This window comes from Pan troglodytes, chromosome 3, assembly GCF_028858775.2.
Source record: "Pan troglodytes isolate AG18354 chromosome 3, NHGRI_mPanTro3-v2.0_pri, whole genome shotgun sequence".
Taxonomy (NCBI): domain Eukaryota; kingdom Metazoa; phylum Chordata; class Mammalia; order Primates; family Hominidae; genus Pan; species Pan troglodytes.
The window spans coordinates 34,614,052-34,623,404 of record NC_072401.2 but is presented as its reverse complement, the minus strand read 5'-3'; the positions used below and the strand labels follow the sequence as shown (position 1 = coordinate 34,623,404).

At 33.3% G+C, this 9,353-nt stretch overlaps 1 long non-coding RNA gene across 2 annotated transcripts in view; it reads left to right on the top strand.

Annotated features, from left to right (window-relative positions):
• The first annotated feature begins 9,137 nt into the window (after positions 1–9,137).
• The window catches only part of LOC104006020 (uncharacterized), a 472,234-nt gene continuing 472,018 nt past the window's right edge, over positions 9,138–9,353 (top strand). The window contains exon 1 of one of the 2 annotated variants that reach the window (XR_010156524.1): positions 9,138–9,279. This is a non-coding gene — a long non-coding RNA (uncharacterized LOC104006020). The remainder of the gene's footprint in view (positions 9,280–9,353) is intronic. The other variant, XR_008547478.2, reaches the window with a different exon arrangement.

Genomic DNA, 9,353 nt, shown 5'->3' with positions numbered 1-9,353 from the left:
TCAGCCCAATAAGTAAAATACTGGGGGAAAGTTAAATAAAATGTGCACACCACTAGGGAATGAGATTAGCTTCAAGAGACTTTTGCCACTCCAACCAAACAGGAGACAGTGAACTTGTTCACATACCAAACACATTGCTGCTACAACCAGCATCTGAGAAAGCCATCATGCAAAGACTCCCTATAAACAAGGACCTCATACAGAGTCTTCAGCACTAAAACCACCAAGAATCAAATTAAACTATAGTAAACTAAACATTAAGGTCACATCCTCAAAAGAAAGACAAAGAAATAATAATTTTAAAAAGACAGTTAAATAAAAAATAAATTCAAGAATTATTAGAATAGTCTACCCACTACCCAAATGAAAAGAAATAAGAAAAATAACTCTGGCAAATGAAGAAACAGGGTACTATAACACCCCCCAAAAGATCAAGCTAGCTCTCTAGCCATGGTTCCAAACCAAGATGAAATATTTGAAATACCAGGCAAAGAATCCAAAAGACTGATTATTAAACTACCAAGGAGTTATAGGAGAAAGGGGGAAAACCAAGATAAAGATATTTGAAAAACAATTCAAAATATGAATAAAAATTTTTCTAAAGAAATAGGTATTTTAAAGAAAAACCAATTAGAACTTCTGAAAATGAAAGACACATTTAGAGAAGTACAAAATACAGTGGAACAATTTAACAATGGACAAGACTAAGTAGAAGGAAGAATTTCAGAGCTCAAAGAAAAGCCCTTTAAATTAACTCAGTCAGACAAAAAGAACAAATAATCCAAAGAAATAAACAAAGTCTCTAAGAAATATAGGATTATTCTAAAATGGCCAAACCTAAGAACAATTGGTGTTCCTGAGGCAGAAGAGAAGGCACAAAGTTTTGAAAAATTATTTAAAAGAATAATTGAGGAAAAGTTCCCTGTCCTTGCTAGAGATTTAGATGTCTAAATACAAGAAGCTCAAAGAACTCCTGGGAGACTCATTGCAAAAATGATGTCACCAAGGCATGTAGTTATCAAGCTATCTAAAGTCAACTTGAAGGCAAGAATTCTAAGAGCAGTGAGACAAAACCATCAGGTAACCTATCAAGAAAAACCTATCAGACTAAGACTTTTTAGACAGAACCTTGCAAGCCAGAAGTCATTGAGATTATATCTTTAGTCTCCTTAAACTGAATAACTGTCAGCTAATCATTTTTTTGGTCCAGAAAAATTGTTTCTTAAGTGAAGGAGAAATAAAGTCTTTTTCAGAGAAGCAAATGCTGAGAGAATTTGTCACTACTAGAATAGCTCTACAAGAAATGCTAAAAGGAGTTCTAAATCTTGAAACAAAAGGTAGATATGCACAAGAATAGAAACTCTTGAAAGCATAAAACTCACAGGGCTTATAAAATAATAACACAATAAAGAAAACAAAATATATAGATAACAATCAACATGATAAATGAAACAGTACTTCACATCTCAATATTAACATTGAATATAAATCATCTAAATGCTGCACTTACAAGAGACAAATTGACAGAATGGATAAAAAAATCACAAACCAAATATTTGCTGTCTTCAAGAGACTCACCTGACACGTAAGGATTCATATAGACTCAAGGTGAAGGGGTGGAAAAATATCTTCCACGCAAATGGAAGTTAAAACAAGCAAGAGTAGCTATTCTTAGATGAAACAGACTTAAAGCAACAACAGTAAAAAACAAAGAAGGTAATTATATTATGATAAAAGGACCAATCAAATGAGAAGATATTACACACACACACACACACACATACACTCACACAAATATATATATACACACACACACATGCACCTAACTCTGAAGCTCCCAGATTCATGAAACAATTATTACTAGACCTGAGAAAAAAAAATACATCATCACAATAATGGACTTTAACTCTCCAGTGAAAGCATTAGACAGATCACTGGGACAAAAAGTCAACAAAGAATTGAACTGCACTCTAGAACAAATGGATCTATCAGATATTTACAGAACATTCTATCCAAGAAATACAGAATATGTATTACTTCTATCAGCAATGGAATATTCTCCAAGACAGATCATATCATGGACCACAAAACAAGTCTCAATAAGTTTTAAAAAATAAAAATTATATCAAGTATCTTCTCAGACTGCAGTGGAACAAAACTAGAAATCAACTCAAAAAAGAATCCTCAAAATAATGCAAATACATGAAAATTAAACAATCTGCTTCTGAATGATTTTTGGGTTAACAGTGAAATCAAAATGGAAATGTAAAAATTTTTTCAAAATGAATGATAATAGTGACACAAGTTATCAAAATCTCTGCTGTGCAGTAAAAGAAGTGCTTAGAGAGAAACTTACAGTGCTAAATATCTATGTCAAAAAGTGTGAAAGATCTGAAATTGAAAACTTAATGTCACATCTCAAGGAACTAGAGAAAAAAGAACAAACCAAACTGAAAGCTAGCAGAGTTAAAGAAATAACAAAGATTAGAGAAGAACTAAATGAAATGGAAACAGCAACAACAACAACAAAACAAACAACACAGCAAAAGTAGGTTGTTTAAGAAGATAAACAAAATCGATGGATCATTAGCCAGATTAACCAAGAAAAAAAGAAAGAAGATTCAAATAAGCTCAAATATAAATGTAAATTGAGAAATTATAATGAACACCACAAAATACAAAAGAGTATTGAAGATAACTCTGAACACCTCTATGCATACAAACTAGAAAATCTAAAGGAAATGGACAAATTACTGGAAACATACAACCTTCCTATCTCGAATTAGGTAGAAATGGAAATCTTGAACAGATCAATAACAAGTGGTGATTTTGAATCAGTAATAAAAAAAACTTCCAACAAAACAGCCTGGAACCAGATGGATTCACAGCTGAATTCTACCAGACAAAGAAACATTAGTACCAATCCTACTGAAATTATTCCAAAAAATTGAGAAAAAGGGAATCCAATCTAATGAAGTATTACCCATTATCTTCATTCTATGAAGTCAATACTACCCATATATCAAAACCAGGAAAGACATAACCAAAAAACAAAACAACAACAACAACAACAACAAAAACCCCAAAAAACTACAGACCAATATCCCTGATGAACATAAATGCAAAAATCCTCAACAAAATACTAACTGAATTCAACACCACATCAAAAGATAATGTCATAATCGAGTGGATTTTATCTCAGAGATGCAGAGATGGTTTAACATATGCAAATCAGTAAACATAATTTATCACATAAGCAGAATTAAAAACAACAACCATATATATGAATATATATGATCATCTCAATAAAATTTTGCATCTGTTTATGATAAAAACCCTCAACAAACTATGCACAGAAGAAACATACCTGAAAATAATAAAAGCCATATATGACAACCCCATAGCTAACAGCATACTGAAGTGGGAAAAGTTGAAAGCTATTCCTCTAGGAACTGAAAAAAAAAAAAAAAAAGAAGCTCACTTTCAGTACTTCTATTCAACGTAGCACTAGAAGTCAGTCAAATCAGGCAAGAGAAAGAAATAAAGGGCATCCAAATTGGAAAAGAGGAAGTCAAAGTATCTCTGTTTGCCAATGATAGTATCATATTCTTGGAAAACTCTAAGGACTCATCCAAAAGACTTACAGATTTGATTAATAAATTCTGTAGAGTCTCAGGTTGCAAAATCAATATACACAAATCAGTAGCACTCTTATATACCATCAGGAACCAAGCTGAGAATCAAATCAAGAACTCAATCACTTTTGTAGTAGCTGCAAAAATGTACTTATAAACATGCTTAACCAAAGAGCTGAAATATCTCTACAAGGAGAACTACAAAGCCCTGCTGAAAGAAATCATAGATGACACAAAGACATGGAAACACATCCCATGCTCATGGATTCAAAGAATTAATATAGTAAAAATAGCTATACTTCCCAAAGCAATCTATAGATTTAATGCAATTTCTATCAAAATACCAACACAATTTTTGACAGAATTAGAAAAAAACAATTCCAAAATTCATATGGAACTGAAAAAAGAGCCTGAATAGACAAAATAAATTTGAGAAAAAAGAAGACATCCAGAGGTATCACATTACTAGACTTCAAGTTATACTACAAAGCTGTACTTACCAAAACAGCATGGCACTGGTAGAAAAGTAGACACACAGACCAATGGAATAGAATAAAGAACCCAGAAATAAAGCCAAATACTTACAACAAATGATCTTCAAAAAATATACAAAAACATAACTTGAAAAAAGGACACCCTATTTAATAAATGGTGTTGTGAAAACTGGATAGCCACATGTAGAAGAATGAAACTGGATTGCTATTTCTCACCATATGTAAATATCAACTCAAGATGGATCAAAGACTTAAATCTAAGACCTAAAGCCATAACAATTCTAGAAGAAAACCTAGGAAAAACTCTTCTAGACATTGGCCTAGACAAAGAATTCATGGCTAAGACCCCAAAAGCAAATGCAATAAAACCAAAAATAAATAAATAGGGCCTAATTAAACTAACAGCTTCTGCATAGCAAAGGTAATAATCAACCAAGTAAACTAAAAAACCACAGAATGAAAGAAAATATTTGCAAACTATGCATTCAACCAAAGACTGATATTCAGAATCTATAAGGAACTGAAACAAGTCAGCAAAATACAACAAATAATCCCATCAAACAGTGGGCAAATTGCATGAATGGACATCTCTCAAAAGAAGATACACCAATGGCCAAGAAACATATGAAAAAAAAATGCTCAACATTAATAATCATCAGAGAAATACAAATTAAAACAACAATCAGGTATCACCCTACCCCAGCCAGAATGACCATTATCAAAAGGTCAAAAAGCAGTAGATGTTGGCATGGACTTTGTGAAAAGGGAACACTTATATACTGATGGTGGGAATGTAGATTAAATACAACCTCTATGGAAAATAGTATGGAAATTTCTTAAGGAACCAGAAGTAGATCTAATATTCCATCCATCTATCCCACTCCTGGATATCTACCCTATTCTCTAGGAACCCTATATTATCTTGGTGAAGAGTTTTTCACTACTGATTCTATTTGTCTAATTATTATAAGCTTGTTCATGTTCTATAGTTCTTTAGTCAGTTTGTTAAATTGTAATTTTATAATAATTCCTCAATGCATTTGATTTATATTTTCAAACTTACTGACTATAGTTACTTATAATGTGTATATTTAAATACAAAGGAAAAGAAGTCATTATATTAAAGAGACACCTGCATGCATATGTTTATTACATCACCATTAGCAATTGTAATGATATGGAACCACCCTAAGTATCCATCAACTGATAAATGAATAAAGAAATTGTGGTGTATATACATCAAGGAATACTACTCAGCCTTAAAGAAGAACAAAATAATGTCATTTGCAGCACCTTGAATGGAGCTGGGGGCCATTATTCTAAGTGAAGTAAGTCAGAAATGGAAAAGCAAATATTGTATGTTCTCACTTAAAAGTAGGCACTAAGCTATGGGTACACAAAGGCATACAGAGTGATATAATTTGGTGACTTAGCTGGGGGAGAGTTGGAAGGAAGTGTGGGATAAAAAAACTACATATTGGGTATAGCACATACTACTCAGGTGATGAGTGCACTGAAATCTCAGACTTTGCCATTATACAATTCATCTATTTCACCAAAAAACCATTCGTACCCCCAAAACTATTGAAATATAGTTGTAATAAAATTAAAATAGGGGAGTGATTATAATAATAGATTTTCTAGTGTTGAAATGTCTTTGTATACTTGGAGAAAGTCTATATAGTTAGGATATATTTTTGTATGTATATATTGCTAGATTTGGTTTAATAATTTGTTCATGACTTTAACATCTGTGTTTACTAGTAAATTTAGTTTCAAATGTTTTTTCCCATAATGTCTTCAATGGTTTTGTTACCAGGCAAGCTAGCATCATAAAATATCTTGAGAAAGAAGGTAGGATGTTTTACATGGTTGTTTACACTGCAGAAGAAGAGCTTGTGTACAAATGGAATTATTTATTCTTTAAATACTTAAAAGAATATTCCTGTAAATCTTCTAGGAACTTTATGTTTTCTTGGTGAAGAGTTTTTAACTACTGATTCTATTTGTTTAATTATTATAAGCTTGTTCAGGTTCTGTATTTCTTCTTTAGCCAGTTTGTTAAATTGTAATTTTATAATAATTTCTCAATGCATTTTATTTATATTTTCAAATTTTTTGACTATAGTTACTTATAATATGTACATTTAAATACAAATTTAGTAGCATCTATGGTTATATTCTCTTTTTTATTCCCAAAAGTTGTATGTTTACCTTCTCTCTTTGTTTCCTTTATCATTTTGTCAGGGGTTTGTGTATATAAGGGTTTGGTAGAGTTTTGGCAGGGGTTTGCCCACTTTTTATTAAATAATTAAATTTTCAATTAATATTTATCACTATATATATTTTATTCCTGTCTACTTTCTTTGAATATATTCTGAATTAAGCATTTGAACTTTTAAACTTATGTTCAGCTAATTATCTTGTGCCTGTCTTTTATAATGTGAGCATTTAAGGGCATAAATCTCCCTATGCATAATCCTTCATCTGCATCCCACAAGTTGTAATACCTAGTGCTATTTTTGGCATTCATTTAGAAATCAGTAACAAAATTTGTTACAATTCATTTCTAAAGCAATTACAATGAGTATGCAAATACCTTCTGATGATTGTGAATATGTCTACTTCATTCAATAAACACTTATATTCTTACAATATGATAGATTCTGGAGTTAGTTCTCTCATGATGCTGTTTATTCCTTGTATGATTATTCATTTTTGACTCTGATGCATTGATTTTCTGAGGATCTTAGTTGGTAGAAATAATATCTCAAATGAGGGAAGATTCCCCTGGTGAGGAATTTCACTTCATTTTAGAAAATGACCCATATTATTTCAAAGACTTTAATCTAAATTTAAATTTATGAATTGAGATTTTCTTGAAAGAAGAGTGTTATGGACTGAATGTTTGTGTACCCCTCAAAAATTCATATTTTGAAATTCTAACTCCCAATGTGACAATATTGGAGGTGTGGCCTTTGGGAGGAAATCAGGTCATAAGGATGAAGCATTCATGAATGGAATTAATTGCTCTTATAAGAAGAGAAAGGAGAGAGCTTGCTTGCTCTCTCTCTGCTCTCCACCATGTGAGGACACAAGAACATGGCCCCGGCTCAGTGGCTCATGCCTGTAATCCCAGCACTTTCAGAGGCCGAGGCGGTAGGATCACCTGAGGTCAGGAGTTTAAGACCAGTGTGACCAACACAGAGAAACCCCATCTCTACTAAAAATACAAAATTAGCCAGGTGTGGTGGTGCATGCCTGTAATCCCAGCTATTCGGGAGGCTGAGGCGGGAGAATTGCTTGAATCCAGGAGGCAGAGGTTGCAGTGAGCCGAGATTGCATCATTGCACTCCAGCCTGGGCAACAAGAGTGAAACTCTGTCTCAAAAAAATAAAAATAAAAGTAAAAATAAGATGGCCATCTTCAAATTGGGAAGAATGCCCTCACCAGAACCCAAACATGTGGGCACTAAGATCTCAGACTTCCAGCCTCCAGACTGTAATAAATTTTTGATGTTTAAGTCACCCAGTTTATGGTATATTTGTTATAGCAGCCCAAACTGACTAAGAGAGGTATTGTAATTTTGGGCTGAAATCTACATTTGGATTTGCTATGGCTATTGCTTTTCAATAGAACCTTTACTTCACACTCATTCAGCACTAAATTTTGAGACAAGAGAAACTCCATGAAGTCTGGAAAATTATGAAGAAAGTCAAAAGATTTTCTATATTTATAATTTCTCTTCATACTAAACCTATAGAATTTTGGTTTTCTAAGTTTGAATGGGGGGTAGTTATTAAGCTCACAGTCTTAGGTGAACTTTGAATTTTATATTCTATTCTTAAAATCAAAGAGATTATGAAACGTGATTAACAATTAACAAGGGATTTCAAAGAGTCTTCAAAGTGAAAGCCAGCTTCAATACCTCCTAAACTCTTTGGTTTGTACTTTCACTTAGTTCTTTACCTATCAAGTGTTTCTTATTTACTTTACAGCTCATGAAAACAAGTACAAGATATTACATTCTGGCAGATATATAGTTGTAAACTGTGACATTGTTTCAATATTAAGCTATTTCCTCCTGGATTGAATATTGTATTTAGCCCTTTCCCTGCAGCTGAGCTGCATTTGAGGTCTTTATTCTAAGTAATAGTTATAAAAGTCATGAGGCAAATAGTGTTTCATGGGTAGAATTACACATTCGCAAAGCTTCTAATTCAGACAAAGCAGGGAAGACTCCTTAGCCTTCTCAGATAGTAACAGAGGGACTGTGCTTGGTTGCAAGAAGTATTTCAACATCTAAATTCACCTAAATTAACACTTGTAATTACTGAATGCTCATGGTTTTCTAGTCATTGCTTGCAATTTCACATATAATTTCTGGCATGATTATGAATTCTGTCTATATGTCATTCAGTGACTCATATGATCACCTGTTTCTGTGGTTGTGTCAGCCTTCAGAGCTAAGAGAGATGGTTGCAGCCCTGAAGCTCCCTGATCATTTTTACCCACTTGAGTTGAGCATTTATAACACTGAATTTATCATATTCTTTCTTCTAACTTCAGTTCAGTTAGAAATAGGCAACCCTTTAGCTCATTATTATCATGATGATTTATTAAAATTCTCACTCCATTTTCCAATCTTGCTTCCAAGAGCAGCTTTATTCCAAATAATCCACAGGTCAAATTGTAAATGATGAATTCTCCACTGCTTACTTCGGACTAGCCAGTGGTCCTGCCTGTGCTGCTGACATACCTTCATGTGCCTTTGAGTCCAACATAAGACAAAACAAATTCCACGTTTGCATCTCTTTGAAACTCCACTGCCTGTGACTACTTGATATGGTTTGGCTGTGTCCTTACCCAAATCTTATCTGAAATTTTAATCTAAATTGTAATCCCCAGGTGTCCAGGGAGGGACCTGGTGGGAGGTGATTGGATCATGGGAACAGATTTCTCCCTTGCTCTTCTTGTGATAGGAGTGAGTTCTCACGAGACCTGATGGTTTTATAAGAGGCTCTTCCCCTTCCTTCCCTCTCTCTTTCTCTTTCTCTCTCTCTCGCTGCCTTGTGAAGAAGGTGTCTGCTTCCCCTTCATCTTCCACCATGATTGTAAGTTTCCTGAGGCCTCCTCATCCATATGGAACTGTAAGTCAATTAAACTTCTTTCCTTTATAAGTTACCCAGTCTCGGGTATTTGTTTATAGTAGTGTGTAAACAGA